Source organism: Peromyscus californicus, unplaced genomic scaffold (genome assembly GCF_007827085.1).
Source record: "Peromyscus californicus insignis strain IS unplaced genomic scaffold, ASM782708v3 Scaffold_4__1_contigs__length_199733344, whole genome shotgun sequence".
Taxonomy (NCBI): domain Eukaryota; kingdom Metazoa; phylum Chordata; class Mammalia; order Rodentia; family Cricetidae; genus Peromyscus; species Peromyscus californicus.
This window is the reverse complement of record NW_026294562.1, coordinates 4,851,250-4,866,660: the sequence shown is the minus strand read 5'-3', so window position 1 is coordinate 4,866,660 and position 15,411 is coordinate 4,851,250. Positions and strand designations below refer to the sequence as shown.

The 15,411-nt window shown below is 45.0% G+C and overlaps 1 long non-coding RNA gene across 8 annotated transcripts in view; it reads left to right on the top strand.

Moving 5' to 3' along the window:
* Positions 1-15,411, top strand: part of LOC128124479 (uncharacterized) — a 53,629-nt gene that overhangs the window by 16,601 nt on the left and 21,617 nt on the right. For 6 of the 8 annotated variants that reach the window (XR_008222893.1, XR_008222894.1, XR_008222892.1 and 3 more), the window contains 3 exons: positions 6,254-6,484; positions 8,809-9,098; positions 10,642-10,783. This is a non-coding gene — a long non-coding RNA (uncharacterized LOC128124479). The remainder of the gene's footprint in view (positions 1-6,253; positions 6,485-8,808; positions 9,099-10,641; positions 10,784-15,411) is intronic. The other 2 variants (XR_008222888.1, XR_008222889.1) reach the window with 1 other exon arrangement.

The following is a 15,411-nucleotide window of genomic DNA, read 5'->3' as shown; positions in this document are numbered from 1 at the left end:
CTGGGAGGACGGCTCAGTGGACAAAGTGCTTGCTTCCCAAGTGCGAGGACCTGAGTCCAGACCTCCAGCACCCATGTAAAAAGCTGGAGTTGGTGGTAGAGGTGGTGGTTGGGTGTGTAGTGGACACGTACAGACCCCTGGATCTCACTGTTTTTTTTTTTTAAATAAAGTAGAAGTGATACAGAAAGACACTCCATATCAGTCTCTGGCCTCAACATGTGCACGCCCAGGCAATGCACCTGCATACACATGGACAAACACACATGCAGCATACACACATAAAATGAATGTTATAGATGCCCACATCTGATGTCCCCAAGAAAAGTCTATTTAGCCAAAGAAGGCAGAACCACCTCCCCCAGAAGCCACACACTATTGGTCCACTTATACAAAACAGTCATAAATGATTGGAATACACCCTGAAATGTGTCCGTGGACAATTTCATGCCTGTGTGAACACCATAGAGTAAAACCACATGCTCTCAGATGGCTATGAGCCAATGGGTGACACAACCGTATGGGACCATGGTCGTAGGCACAGTCCCTCATTGATGGAGAGACATCCTTATGCACTGCATGAACATACCGAGGATAGACATATCATAGAGATGGAATGTAGACTAGTGGATTCCAGGAGCTGGGAGGAGAAGAATAATGAGCAATCGCTTAATGGGCATGGACTTTATTTTGGGGGTAATGAAAATAGAGCAGAATCAGATAACGGTGATGATAGCATGAGCTCTGAGTGTGCTATCACCAAACCGTGCACATTAACACATGGCTAAAGTCTTGTTCCCTGTTCCACACACACACACACACACACACACACACACACACACACACACACACACAGGTCTGATAGATCTCTTTGCACTTTATTTATTTATTTATTTTGGTTTTTCGAGACAGGGTTTCTCTGTGCAGCTTTGCGCCTTTCCTGGAACTCACTTTGGAGACCAGGCTGGCCTCGAACTCACAGAGATCCACCTGCCTCTGCCTCCTGAGTGCTGGGATTAAAGGCGTGCGCCACCACCGCCCGGCGCACTTTATTTAGATAAACAAAAATATTAGTTAAAACATATTTAACAAAAGAGAGAAGGGAAGGAAAACAATGGCTTGAGCAATGGTTAAGTTTGGTTTTTTATTGTTATTTATTTGTTTTGTCTTATTGTGTTCCTCTTATTGAGACAGGGCCTCATGTAGCCTAGATTGGTTTCCAACACGCTAACTGGCTATGTAGCTCTGTCTCGGCCTTGAACTCCTAATCCTCCCAAGTGATGAAATTACAGGAGTGTGCTACCACGCCCAGCTCTGAGTTTGTTTTTAGCAGATTTGAGCAAGGCAGAATCTTAAGACTTAATGAGCCAGTGTAATCCTCTCTGACCCTCTCTGGTTGCAGACAAGGAAGTTAGAGCTTCTGCACTAAGGCAATCTTGGAGAGCAGACATGTAGATTCCAGTATGATCCTGTCAGTCTATTGATTATGTGGCAGTCTCTCCAGGCCGCTTGTACAGCAGGCAAGCGAGACTGAAAGCGTCCAGTGCACAGCTCCCTAAGACATCAGACCACTTGGTGCTGCAAAGCCATCTCACAGGGATGGAGAGCAGTCTGGAAAGGGCGAAGGGAAAAGTTTGTGGGGCTTTAGCGTGGGCACACGATGTCAGGAAGGCCTTTCACAGTGGAACTGATGAAATTGGGCAGTCTATATAACACAACACTGTAGGGTTGGTAGACAGTGCACAGCAGGGTCCTGGAAGCAAGTCTGGGCCGGTAAACTGCTGTGTCCATAGCCAGCTGTTCGCCTGCTGTCTCGGGTAAATCACTGGGTGGAATGCATGTCCTAAAGCATCACTGCAGAAGGAAGGGCTCCTGAAACAGTGTGGATAACACAGGAGCTCTCCATTCAGTTCCTGAGTTCTACTGTTTGGTAAGGAGACCAGAACTCACAGAGATGAGCTGTAAGTCAAGGGACTAGCCCAAGAGAGTTCGTCCAGTTTCCGGAACGGAAATTCCTGCTAAAACAAAAGCAAAACAGGACAGAAAGTCACCTTGTCCCTCTTAGTGGCTTCCAGTCAGATCTAGGACCAAGCCTTCCACCTTGCAGACCAGCATCCTTCCACCGTGCATCTAGGCCAGGCTCCCTGCCTGCCAACATCAGCAAACTAATTCGGCTACAGTAGAAATTCCTAAGTCTCATTTCCATCCTGAAGCACGTTTATTTTATTTCCATTTCTGACTTACCTTCCAGGATAGTGAGGGCAGGGGCTTCCAGGGTGCCATGGGACTGGCTTTCATGGTGGAGTCCTGAGTCTGACCTCAGAGGACAAATGTAGGGTCCAAGGGAGAGGCCACTCAGATGTGACCCATGGACAGAGTTCCAGGACCAGGAGTTTTCACATAGTTTAGCTTGCTGAACTGAGCGTGATTGGGCCACATTCTCACACTTGGCTGTGGTCGTCCTGCTTCCTGTAATTTCCAACACCCTCGGGTGCTGCCTGGGTGAAATGTGCCACTCCCTTTCAGAATCGTTCTCTGTCCAGAGGTCAAGCTTTTGTTTCAGTTTCAGTATTTATCTGTCTCTCCTAAGCAGTTTTCTGACCTTGAGAATCACCCAAGTATGAACGGCAGGCTTCATCAGGGGCGTGAAAGTGTTGTAAGTAATTCCTGTTTTGGACAGTTCTCAGGGTTAGGAGAATTTGGTCCCTAACTCAGGGACCAAAAGGTCATTGATCTCTTTTCTCTTCAGAAATGACTCCTGATAAGTAGAGGAACCTGTGTGGCTCCCAGCATCCTTTGCCTCCATTAATGGGGGCTTGGGTAATTTCATATCACTAACCTCAGTGTTGAATGCAGAAAGGGTGACAGGTAAACTGGACCACTGCTTAGGTCTTCTGGTGCTTTTTGCCATCTGTGTGGTTTAAGTATCAATGACTTTCAATTAATTGGTGTCTTCCTATCAAGAAAAAAATCATTAAGCTCTAACCAAATGCAAAGTCCTACATTGGATAAGGGAAACACAGGGACACCAACCTCGGTGCCAAGGACACTGGGGCCCGGATGGGGGAAGTGGCCAGTGTAAGACTCAATTATACAAAACACACGATTTACTGTGGAACCCTAGAGAGACCAGGAGACAACTAGTTGGGATGGTTGGGGAAACCATCACCCATGATGCCCAAGGGAGATGAAACTTGAGTGCTGGGTGCTTTTTGCCAAGAGGAAAGGATGTTCCAGACATAGGAACAGATCTTAAAGGCAGGAAAACTCAAAAGAGCAGGATGTATTTTGAAGACACCAAGAAAATTTGCATAACTCATCATAAGGTTTCCAGGCTATAAAGAGGCAAAGGGTAGATTGGGGGAGAAGTTGTGCATCAGCTAAAGACCCTGAGCTTGATCGTTCTGTGAGGAAGAGCATCCATAGAAGTCTTAGTTATGGTAAAGAACAAGCAAGTCAGCTTTAGGCACATCACACACACTCCACAATGTGAGGGAGGGTGGCCTGGTGGAAGAGGAAATGGAGGAAGATAGGGCTGAAGAGATGTCGGGGGTAAGGGTGTTTGCTGTCGAACCTGATTTTCTGAGTTCAATCCCCAGAACCCATGTGATGGAAGGGGAGGATTATCCCAAAAGTTGTTCTCTGACTCCTACACGGACACATGCACACACAAAGATGAATGAGTAAATGGAAAACAAACAAATAAGTAAGACAGGACAGAAAGCAGAATCCAGGGGAAGGAAATCCCCTGGGAACGTAACATTCGGACTTAATGTGTGGTGGAGTGTTGTGTGGCTCTGCTGGAATGTAATTATCAGAGTCTCCAAGAAGATCTGGGAAAAATAAAACCAAAATTATGAGGGCAGTGAGGAGAAAAAGGACACCTAAGGGGTCTTTGACTGTGTGGTGGAGTCAGATGCATGGCTCCAGGCCCAGGGTCTGAGTTACACTTGCCAGGAGAGAAGGCCACTAAATGGCCAGGGAAGTAGTTCTGTGGCTCAGAGTGGGACTGAAATCAGAGAGGATGTTGTGTTGGCCCAAGGCAAGGAGTAGCTAAGAGAGAGGACTTCCAGACAGAAAACAGAAGCACCTCGAAGTAAGTCAGGGAATGGTGATGGGGAGGGATGGTCTTCCCACAGTTTTCCTGTGGCTGTATTCCAGCTTCCAAAGACGTCCATCTTGGAGACAACTATCCCTTCTTTATATCCAATTCAAACATTAATTAATATGCAAGAAGAACACAGGTTCTGATTGACATTAAATCAACCCCCTACACACACTAGATAAGTAATTGGCAGATAGCGTGGGGAAAGTTTTAATTCTTTGGACTGGAGTTGCTATGCCCACTTCATGTAGGGCTGTCCCCTCATCACTGACAGTGTGTGTCGCCCCTGGGGCCTGGTATCAAGCAGACAGCTACTTCCTTACTCCAGAAGTGCAGCTGGTAGAGTCAAGAGCCTGAGAACAGGAACTGCTGCCAGGAATAGCCGGGCAAATTCACCCACTTCCAAGAAGGTCACTCAGTGTGAGAACAGGGTGAAGGCAGCTTGAAGCGGATTCTTGGCACTGCCACAGCCATGTCTGCCTGTTGCATAACTTACAGCCTTTGGTTCCCTTGACTGAGAGCACTGTTGACCTGGCATTTTCTGTTCCTCTCCATAACGCCGCTTTTCCAGCCACCTCATGCTCATCACTGCCTGTCAGGCGACCTTCCCTAATAAGTCAGCTTCCCTTCTCCTTTTAACAGCTACCTGTTGAGAGTCCTATTTTTAACGAACAATTATAACCTAAGAGCTGTCATCTGTCAGGCTGTAAACGGTTGTTAAAAATAGGAGTCCTAGACGTGTAGTCATTAGACAGCAAAAAGCTGGGAACAATAGGGAGAGTCACGGAGGGAGATGTTAATTACATCTGAATTCATTACTGAAACTCATCTTAGGAAGGGCTGTGGTCGGTGGCCAGCTCTAACAAGAAGGGGGCTGTTGCCCCTCACGGAAACAGTTCAACCAGCCTTCAGGGTGCTTCATCTCTGGGGTGCCTGCTCCCGTCCATAGCCTAGAGCAGTTGATTGTACACTGCCCAGACGTGTCTTAGAACTGGGATGGGATATCCAGAATCTTAAGAGTGATGCCTTCCTCGAAAGGAGAACGCTTTGAGACAATAGCCAGCTCTTCTCCCCAATTTCCTTAGCTCCACACTGACTTCGCTTGTGCACCCCAGCACTTGAGGGAAGAGAACATGGAAATAAGTGCTGTGCTAGCACTTGGGGTGTGTGTGTGTGTGTGAGAGTGTGTGTGTGTGTGTGTGTGTGTGTGTGTGTGGAGATCGAGGTTTAAAGCGGTCAGACAACTTGCTCCAAATGAAGAGTTAGGAAAGGGCTAGCCCCTGGGCACACCCTCCAGAGCCTGCCTCTGATATGAGATGCTTCTGTCTCCTGCCTGTCACTGAGAATGCCCTTCTAAGAGACCGAGGCAGACCGCCCGCTCAAAAGCGCTGTACTTGTTTGGATGGCCGCTAGAGTTTGGGTTTCAGGCAAGAGAAACTCTCCAGTTTGTTTTCCAGTGGGGGCCAAAGGTTACAATTGTTCTGCGGCCCCTGTCCCCTCTAACTCAATACCCTACCAGGACAACTGCTAAGACTCAGGATACAGAAGATGTGAAATCCAAGGCTCTAGCTTCACAGATTGACTGAGTTCTCATTTGACCTTGATTTCTTGGGTTACATCTGCTTTCCTGGTCAGGCCCAGAATGCTGGTTTTGTCTTCACATGCATGTGCTTTTTCTTTGGAGCAGGTATCCCCAACCCGCAGGGTTTTTTTCCCCCTGACTTGGAGAAATTCAGAATTCTACATTCACAGAACATTAGGCCATGGCAGACTATTAAGCTCAATGGAGCCGAAGGCCTTTAAATAGCAATGCTTCATGTGACAGATTCCACATCTACCAGCTGGGGCAGGGGAGAGAGCCGTACTAATGGACGTCCACTCAGACATGACTAGAAAGCATCTCTGAAATGCTGATTGCTAGGTGTTTGTTGGAGTCTTCCCAGGTGCCTGTGACTACTAAAATGCAAAAGTCCCCCCTCAAGAACTCCAGTCTGAATGCACCCCAAACAATGCAAGACAATATATGTAAACAGGTGCCCGGGGATGAAGAATGTGGTTCCACTGATGAATTTTTCTCGTGTAATTCTGTATCTGGTACAAACAACCTTAAGTGAATTACTATTTGCTCTGTTAAAACTCAATGTTTTCCAGGCCTAGCTTGATGGCCCAGTTGACAAAGTGCCTACTGTGTAAGTGAGAGAAGCTTCATTCAGATCCCGAGGACTCACATACAGTGCCGGACACGGCTGGGCACTCTGTAACTTCAGCCTTGGGGGGATAAATGAAGACAGACAACTGGATCACTGACGATCATTGGCCGGCCAGCCTCATTGAATCAATAAGCTTCCGGTTCATCGTGAGACCTTGTCTCAAATAATAAAGGTGACAGGCGATTGAGGGAAGTCACCTGTGGTCGTTTGAATGAGATGTCCTCTATGAGTCTCTAGCATTGAAGACTTGGTCCCCAGCTGTGGCTGTGGGGTAGGAGGTGTGGCCAAGCTGGAGAAGTAGGTCACTGGGATGAACTTGAGGTTTCAACAGCCTGATGCGCTTTCAGATTAGCTCTCTGCTTCCTGTTTGTGGATCAAGATGTGAGCTCTCGGCCGCTGCTGCAGCACCACGCCTGCCTGCTGCTGCCGCCGTTCTCCCTACAGTGACAGTCTTTTAGCCCTCTGTAGCCATAAGTCCCAATAAACCCTTCCTTCTGCAAACTGCCTTGGTTGTGGAGTCTTATCATAGCAATAGCAAGTAATTAATACAACACTCCATGTCTGCTCAGGACCATATACTCACACATGTGCATGTGCACACACAACACCCATGTACAATAACACACACACACACACACACACACACACACACACACACACACACACTATGTTAGTTACTTCCCTATTTCTGTGATTAAATACCATGACCAAGCCAGCTACTGAAGGGAGGGTGTATTTGGGCTGATGACTCCCAAGGGATAAGGACCCATCTCTGTCTTAACAGGAAGTATAGTAACAGGTATGGTGGCAGAAACAGCTGAGAACTCACATCTCAAACCAAAAGCAGGAACCTCTGTGGGGCAGTGGTGGCACATGCACTTGGGAGGCAGAGACAGGTGGATCTCTGTGAGTTTGAGGCCAGCCTGGTCTACAGAGCGAGTTACAGGACAGCCAGTGCTATACAGAGAGACCTTGTCTAGAAAAACAAAACAAAAACCTCAAATCTTGCCCCTAGTAACATACCTTCAGTAAGCCACACATCCTAACTCTACTCAAACAGCACCACCGAGAATCAAGTCTCCAAACGCCCCAGACTCTGGGGGACATCAAACTCAAACCATGGCACACATATAACTCAACATTTCCCTTTTCTCTTCTTAAGCATCTTTGAAATTTAGTAAGAAATTTGGTCAGTTTAGCTACAAGTAAGTTCGGTTGTGAATAAGAAGTTATTTTCCCATCATATGCCCACCCCTTAACTGCATGTCTAGGATGACACTGTTCTGGAGGCTTTTAGAACCCTCCCCACCCCGAAATGCCTCTACTGAGAGTCTGCAGCCCACAGAAAGAATTCTCAAGCCTCGAGAGATAATGCTTCACAAACCTCACAGCCAACATCAGACCTTGATGAGGGAAGGCCAGTGCGGTGGCTGAAGCATGCCCGGAGCTTCTACATTCCTCCCTCAGCTCACAGAGCTACAGATAACTTTTTCCACGGAGCCGTCCAACCCCTGTCCCTGCGAGACCTGGTCTTTTTTTTTTTTTTTTAAACAAGTCAGTAAACCAACGAGAACTTCTGTCAAGTCTGGTGTCTCTATATAAATGGGTACAAATTTAACTTGACACATTAATTTCTTTCTAGAAAACAATTTATATTCATAGAATCTCAGAGTTGGATGGGCCTTAATGGTCACCCAGTTCACAGACCAACCTCATGCTTTTGTGGATCACTTCTAAAGAAGTTTGTTTCCTTGGTGTCCGTGATACAGTTCTGGGGTCAGGCCTCTTGGGCCTTCCGGCCTTCATCCCACTGGGACAGCTGGGTCTCAGCATTGTCTCATCTGTGCCTCTTTCTGGGTAGGGTAGCTAGATTCTCCAGGGTAAGAAAAGTCAAAACTAAAAATCCTACACTTGGAGCTAAGGATGTGGTTTAGTGGTGGATCCCCGGGATTGAAAAAGAAAATCCTCTATTAAGGAAAATTTCCGGTATTATTAACTCTAACTCTATTTTAGCTTCATATCCTTTTGTTGTGGTAAAATACTCTGACAAAGCCACTCCAAGGAGAAAGGGTCTCTTCAAGATGGATGGGGAGGTCACAGTAGCAGGAACTTGAGGGAGTTGGCCATTTTGCATTCCCAGGAGAGAGGAGAACGCAAGCTTGCTGGTGCTCGGCTGACTCTGCACTCGGCACACTCCAGTGCTGTCTGTGGAATGGTCAGCCCAGCACTATAGTGCAACCAAGACCCCCCCGTGCCGTGACAATGAACACTGGCCATCACAAACTCCATCTGAGGGGCGGCAGGGTTGAATCAGGCCAGTCAAGCTCCAGAGTCCACACAGCAAAGAAAAAATTGTGTGTGGGGGGGACAGAACAGCCATTCTGAGAGCCTAGTTAGAGTTAGATCACTAGCATGGAGAACTATAAACTGGTTTATTTTGGTCACCCAATAGCTACAGTTACCGCTTATATTTCCGTATTTCTCCTTTCTTTCTAGAAAAGCCTACACGTGTGGAAAGCCCAGCATTTGTTCTTTCACTTTAAATAGATGCGGAACCAAAAAGTTGCCATGCCTGCCCCCACGAAACAGTAGCTGCACATCACAGGGCTGCAAGAGCGGCCAGCACAGGAGGAAGGCAGGAGCCAGAACTGACAGAGAAGGACGCAGAGGCTGGGAAGCTGGGAGAACTTGGCCCAGCAGACTGATGGAGAATTGAGGACAGCAGATTGCAGCAGGGAGGCCGGGAGGAGGCCGGTCCTGTAGTGTCGGCGTCCAGGACACTTGGTGTAAGTCTAGCCAGCAAGAAGGCTCCATCTACTAAATGACAAGGAAGTTCAGAGTCTTGGCCCAGACGTGGGACAGAAGCAGGGCAGAGAGATGTGGCAGGCAATGAAGACCTCATATAGATTAGGTCCATTGAGTGCCAAAACCTCATTAAACTTACCTTCCGAGAGAGTCAATGTATCTTCCCAAATCTTCTGCATTGGCCAGTAAGATACAGTGTGCATAAGGGCCTGGAGAGGAAGCCTAGCCAGTAAAGTGCTTATGTTGAGCCCCAGGATCTTTCACCCAGACCCTATTATTCATTCATTCATTCATTCATTCATTCATTCATTCATTCTTCTGTGCATGTATGTTGTATGTATGTTTTCATGTTTGTACAAATACACCTATGTATATATGGAGACCTGAAGTAAATATTGAGTGTCTTCCTCAATCACTGTTGGCCTTATACATTAAGTCTTTCATCTGAACTCAAGAGCTCACCAGTATGGCTAGTCTAGCTAGCCAGCTTACTCTAGGGATCCCCTGTGTGTGTCCTTCAAGCTTTGGAATTACAGTTTGGCTGTCACACCCACCCAGCATTTACATGAGCGCTGGGATTTGAACTCGGGTCCTCATGTATTTGCAGCAATCGCTCTGTCTGCTGAGCCATCTTCCCAGCCCTCCTTATTTCCAATGGCAATTTCTTAGCAGTGTCTTTTGAGATCTTAAAGCACTTGTGACAACTGGTTTAAAAAAAAAAAAACTGCACTTTAAAAAACAAGATGCTTCCTGGAGGGCAAAATTTCCAATTAGATACTGAAAGATTAAAGTGTTGAGAATTATGGGTACGATGAAGAAATTAAAAATGCATAGCACACTTCACAGAATCACAAGGATCTCTGATTTACCAAATTAAAAGACACATTTTTAAGAATTGCAATCAACAAACCTTGGGCTGACTTCAAGGGATTATTTTATTTGAATGAACATGCTTTCATGATGAAAAACAGGTCTTTTTATTTTTTCTCCTTCTAGAAGTGAATCATTCCGCTTTCCATCCCACAAATTTCATTCAAGGGGGGAAGACAAGCCTGCTGCTTTCCCTGTGTGTGGAGTTCAGGGTCCCTGTGCTGGAACTTGCTTCAGTTCTGTCCTGTCTGTCACCAGCTATCATTTTTTCACCCAGACAAGCTCTCCCGCCCCCCACCATTCCCGTGGAACAGTGGACCAGAGGGAGGGCTCCTCACTGACCTTATTTTTCTTGTGGTTTCATCTCATTTTTCATGGCTTCATTGTAAGACAGTAGCTTTGTTTAAAGACCTCAAGCTGGCAAACAGGAGTTGACTTACTAGAACATAACAACTTTTTGGAGTCTCCAGATCTGTGATGTAAATACCACAGTTTGTTTTTAAAAGATTTTCCGTAATCCGTTGTGTAAATACACGTATTTGCATAATTTCCAAAACTGGAACTTTGACGCCACGGTTTTTCCAGCCTTACTCTCAGTCATGTGGACACCAATGTGCAGGTTTGAACTCCAGCATGTCATTTTGTCATCTTCAGACTTAGGGAGAGCAGGAACTCAAAAGAGGGATTCCCCATCCTACTTCCCTAAAGCATCTCAAGCTGGCCATCTGTATCAGAGGGAAGAAGACACTAGTGAACTTGACCTTTGTGGAACTGGATCCCAGGGTACCCCGGTGAGGTGAGTATTTGCAGGCACTGGCTTTGGACTTGCTCTCCTAGGGACATCTAGCAGCAGCTTCTCCATTTTTAACAGGACTTTCTTTGGACCACCAGACCCCAAATAATGACATGCGTGGAGACTTCTTATTAATTATGAAAGCTTGGCCTTAGCTTAGGCTTATTCCCAACTAGCTCTTAAAATTTAAATTAACCCATTTATATTAACATGTTCTGCCATATGGTGTGTTACCTCTTCTCAGTACCATATATCTGACTTCCTCGGCATCTGGCCAGCCAATCTCCTACCTCAGATTCTTCCCCTGAGTTCCTTTCTCTCCCCGGAAGTCCCACCTATCCTCTTCTGCCTAGCTATTGGCTGTTCAGCTCTTTATCAAGCCAATCAGAAGGTGCCTTAGGCAGAAGAGGTAAAACAGATACATCTTCACAGTGAACAAAAAGATTATCTCACCCCTTGCTTAGGGCTGTGGTGCTGGCTGTTGGCAGTTTGCGTTTTGGTTAATTTTGGCTCCATTTTACGGTAGGAAGTGGAGGACACAGAAGAGAGCACTCTGGCATATTCTGACACTCAGTGGCAGCTGAAACCAGAGAGCAGGGACACTTGAAGCACCTTTGAGCAAGCCCTTTCTACCGGCTGTGCTAGCTTGCTTTACACGGCTCTTCATACATTTCTCCCAAGGAGAATCCTGTTTGAATTTTTCTTTAGTAGTTGTGTAATTTGCTGCTCTCTTCTAGATGGTCCAGTTGACTGAAGATGAGTTTTCCCTTGACACTGGATGGGTTACGTGTGTGTGTGTGTGTGTGTGTGTGTGTGTGTGTGTGTGTGTGTGTGTGTGTGTATGTATATATATGTATTCATTCTGGGGATTGAACCAAGGGATTCACTCACAGAAGCTAGGCAATGCCGCACCACTGAGCTTCATCCCAAACCTCTTTTTACTTTTTTTCTTTTTTAAGGCCAGTCTCAGTAGTCTGGAATTCACTGTTCAACCCAGAGAGACCTTGAACTTTTGATCTCTTGTCTCAGCCCCCCAAGCAGTTGGGGTCACAGCCTTCACCACCAGGCTCAAGGCAATCACTCCCCGTATGTTACCTTTTATTGCTGCCTCTGTTATTATAATTCATTTCACTAACCATTTCTCTGCGTTTTCATCGTTTAAAGCTTAGAGACAATAAAGGGAAGGAATTTCAAACAAGGGAGGGTCAGATACCGTTCGTGCCCTAGGGAGCTCTGTTGCTTTCGTCTTCTCTGTCAGTCAAGCGTTCGCTTCAGTTCCAGAGGACCCTCTTAACCCTGAAGACGGTTTTCTGGGAGAGGACCTAACCTCACACCTAAAATCATTATTCTTGGCAGCTCTGTGTCTCAATAGAGGCTAAAATATTCCCTCTTGGGAGGTGGGACCCCAGCCCCAAGACGGCTCCGTGAGGCCTGTAGCTTCCCTCTTCTCTGCAGCTGACAAGTTGACCAATTAAAATTCTTGCTTTCTCATTTGCATAACTTTCTCACGCCGAGGTGACTGAGGGGAATGCTGGGTAGTCAGTCTCCTTCCATCTTTCCAATCTGGCCTTTCTGAAAAGTCCAAGTAGCTATATAAGGACTGGACCATGATTTGATTCCACTGTGGTTATCATCGTGAAGCATACATTAAATGCCTTCTTTTGGGAATTCCCATCTACACAGACACAGAAGGTACAACCCCTGCCCCAAAGGCATCCACAATTGCTTGTGACAGCAGGATATGCATGTTTCTATAACACAGAGAATGAATAGAGAGATGGAGAAGTGCCTGAGTAAGAGCACCGGTTACGCAAACATGACCTGAGTTAGGATCCCTGGCACCCACACAGAAAGCTGGGAAGGAGTGACTGCAAGTGTCCGTAACTTCAGCACTGACAGACAGACGGTCCCAGGCTCAGTAAGAGGCCCAGGCTCTGGGTGACAAGGTGACAGAGCAGGATGTTGGATGGCCTCCACAGGCAGGCCTCTGGATGCAGCTGTGTACACTCTACACCAAACATAAATAGATAAACAAAATAACTGTAGGGAAACTGAGGGGGGCAATGAATGTGGAGGCACCAACGAAAGAGAAAAGTTGCAGCCTGGAGTGTCTGTCTCACCAGAAAGGGGATGCTGATGGGATGGCTTGGAGGAGTGGTCACCTGTCAAGGGACATTGTGTGAACAGAGACAAGAAGGAGGAAAAGCCTTGATGTGTCTGACCAGTTAATGGCCCCTGATGCTCTGAAAGTGGGGTCCACTTGCAGGGAGAGGCCTGACCAGGCCATTTGGAACATGTGGGATGTTAAGTAAGTGTCTGGGGTGTCACTAAGTCGACAAAACTTACTTAGTCTTCTTGTTGGGTGACTTTTGAAAGCAGTGGATGTTTAATTTTAGATGAGCTATTCTTATTTATTCTGGTCACATTAATACTTTTTAAATTTTTTTTTATGAGCACTGGTGTTTTGCCTACATGCATGTCTATGTGAGGGAACTCCTGGAACTGGAGTTACAGACAGTTGTGAACTGCCATGTGGGTGCTGGGAATTGAACCCAGGTCCTCTGGAAGAACAGCCAGAGCTCTTAACTGCTGAGCCATCTCACAAATCCCCTTTTTAAATATCTTTAAGTGAATATATGCATGTTAGGTATGGGAAAACTCAGCCTTTTTAGTAAAACATCTTAGGAGTTTTCACAAAAGCATTTGGCATACAGCCACAAATACAGCAAAAATATTGAAGCTCCTGTACCCTCAAGTCCCTCTCTGGTCTTTGCAGGGAACCTTTACCTCTTATCTGTTGCACAAATCCTAAATGGTCTCACAATAAAACCCAGAGTCAAATATCAAGGTAAAAGCTGAAAGATCAGAGAAGCAGAGCAAGCCACAACCACTTTTCACCTCACCGACTTCTCAGTCGAAAAGAGAAAAACCTGTCTCCACGAATCCTCAGACTCAGTGCCTCTGAGTCCTCAGTCAAACTTTTGCCACAAAGAAAGTAAACTCCATATGGAATTTCTCTGATGCCCATCATCTTCTCTGAAGTAGATTGGTGCTGCCAGCAGCAGACATATCTCATTGTCATTAAAAAAAAAAAGAATCTATGTTATTAAAACATCTTAAATGCCATATTCTGTAGATCTCTGAAGTGTTTGAAGATGACCTGTCTATCTAAAATATATCTGTTTGACCTTGAAAACATGCCTAACCTGACAAGTTCCATTGTAATAGGTAACTAACTACTAACCTGCATTTTTTCATTATCCTAAATAGTTGGCAATAACTTTCAAGGACTAGCAGATTCCATTGTGTTGTTAAATGAGCTATATAGGTACAATACCTTGAACAAGAGTAGAAGTATATATACAATATGTTCCCACAAAAATAATCTCAACTTTGTATCAATATACACAATTGGTATATAATATACAAAAATCCAATCCAATATAAAATATTTAAAACTGGTAGATGCCTTTTAAAAGTGGATTCAATAAATTTACCTTTTTATATTATCATATCCATATTCTCCCTTTTTTCAAAGTAGACTCAATAATCTATCTATTATCCTATCATTTCTATGTCTTTTTTTTCAGAGTAGATTCAATAAACTACTTTTTATCTTATCTTTATATCTATATCCTCTTTTTTCTTTTTTTTCCAAACAAGAACCCTGAATCTAATCTCCTTTGTTTAGCTTTTTTCCTGACTATTACCAATAACAACTTGTAATCAACCACCAAAACAATGACAACTATCCATAACTCATTGAATGACCAAAAACCACCCACCCCAACCCTTGGGAATGTGGGCATCATGTTCTTAAATTTACTTCTTGCTATCTGGGGTTGAAGGCATCTTTAGAGGATCCTGAAAAGAAAAAATTTGGGTTAATTGTCAAGTCCTGGGAGAGGCAGCTGTATCATTTGTTGTCCAGTCTCTGCATAATGGGAAAGTGCAGGGCTTGTCTCAAGTACTGGCTAGAGTGGTCTGTGAGGCTGGATCATCTCAGCTAACCATCTCGAAATTGTCCTGAATAGTTTGCATTCGTCCCCAATATAACACATATCCTGGTTTCCATTCCAAGGTCAGCATATCTTTAAAGTATACAGGCTGATTTAATTCTGTAGTTTTTTTTTCTGTTATCCAATGTCTCTCCACAGCTGTTATTCCTTTCTCATTAGCATTGAGAAAATTCAAAGTTAATAAAGCATTATGTAATCTGTTTTGGGGGGTCTTTATTACCTCTTTTTGTTTATTTAGCATATCCTTTAGAGTTCCATTTGATCTTTCTATGACTGCTTGGCCTGTAGGATTATGTGGTATACCTGTAATATGCTTTATATTGTAATAAGCAAAAAAAAAAAAAGATTTCATTTTTACCAAAGACATATGCTGGAGCATTGTCAGTTTTAATTTGTATAGGTATATCCATGATGGCCATAACTTCTAGCAAATGTGTGATTACAGAATCAGCCTTTTCGAAGGAAGAGCAGTTGCCCATTGAAATCCTGAATAGGTATCAATGGTGTGGTGTACATATTTTAATTTTCCATATTCTGCAAAATGAAACACATCCATCTGCCAGATTTCATTCCTTTGAGTACCCTTTGGGTTACATCCTGCAGGAGTGGAGT